This window comes from Bison bison, unplaced genomic scaffold (assembly GCF_000754665.1).
Source record: "Bison bison bison isolate TAMUID 2011002044 unplaced genomic scaffold, Bison_UMD1.0 scf7180017864456, whole genome shotgun sequence".
Lineage (NCBI taxonomy): Eukaryota > Metazoa > Chordata > Mammalia > Artiodactyla > Bovidae > Bison > Bison bison.
In genome coordinates, this window is record NW_011495018.1 from 55,790 (window position 1) to 56,698 (window position 909).

Consider the following 909-nt stretch of genomic DNA (forward strand, 5'->3'; position numbering starts at 1 on the left):
CCTGTGAATTCCGTCCCAGCAGTGACAGGAGGGGGAGAGGGGAAGGGGAACACAGGCAGCCCCTGGGGCCTGGGGGTGGGAGTTGCTGCTCCTCTTAGCTGGTAGCCAGATGACGTGCCGGCAGGATCCTGGGCACGTTCACCCCTTCACTATAGTGATTCAAACACAGGAAAGAGAGCTCCATGCTCACTGATGTAAAAGAGGACAGCCTGAGCATCTGGGACCAGCTGAGGGGCCTCTGCTTTGAGGGACAGTGGGGCTGAGGCCACTTTATTGCTTTATTGACCACACCAAAGCCTTTGACTGTGTGGATCACAACAAACTGTGGATGCTTCTTAAAGAGATGGGACACCAGACCGCCTGACCCGCCTCCTGAGAAGACTGTGTGCAGGTCAGGAAGCGACAGTTAGAACCGGACATGGAGTAGCAGACTGGCACAAAGTTGGGAGAGGAGTACGTCAAGTACGTCAAGGCTGTATACTGTCACCTTCTATGCACAGTACGTTGTGAGAAACGCTGGGCTGGAGGAAGCACAAGCTGGAATCAAGAGTGCCGGGAGAAATGTCAGTAACCTCACACATGCAGGTGACACCGCCCTTATGGCAGAAAGCAAAGAAGAACCAAAGAGCCTCTTGATGAAAGTGAAAGAGGAGAGTGAAAAAGTTGGCTGAAAACTCAACATTCAGAAAACAAAGATCATGGCATCCGGTCCTGTCAGTTCACAGCAAATAGATGGGGAAACAATGGAAACACTGACAGACTTAATTTTGGGGGGCTCCAAAATCACTGCAGATGGTGACTGTAATCATGAAATTAAAAGACGCTTGCTCTTTGGAAGAAAAGCTATGACCAACCTAGACAGCATATTAAAAAGCAGAGACATTACTTTGCCAACAAAGGTCCTTCTAG

General features: G+C 49.9%; 1 protein-coding gene across 1 annotated transcript in view; it reads left to right on the forward strand.

The window, feature by feature from the left end:
• CFAP46 (cilia and flagella associated protein 46) overlaps positions 1–909 on the forward strand; it is a gene marked incomplete at its 5' end in the record, with an annotated part of 97,130 nt that overhangs the window by 46,710 nt on the left and 49,511 nt on the right. The window lies entirely within an intron of this gene.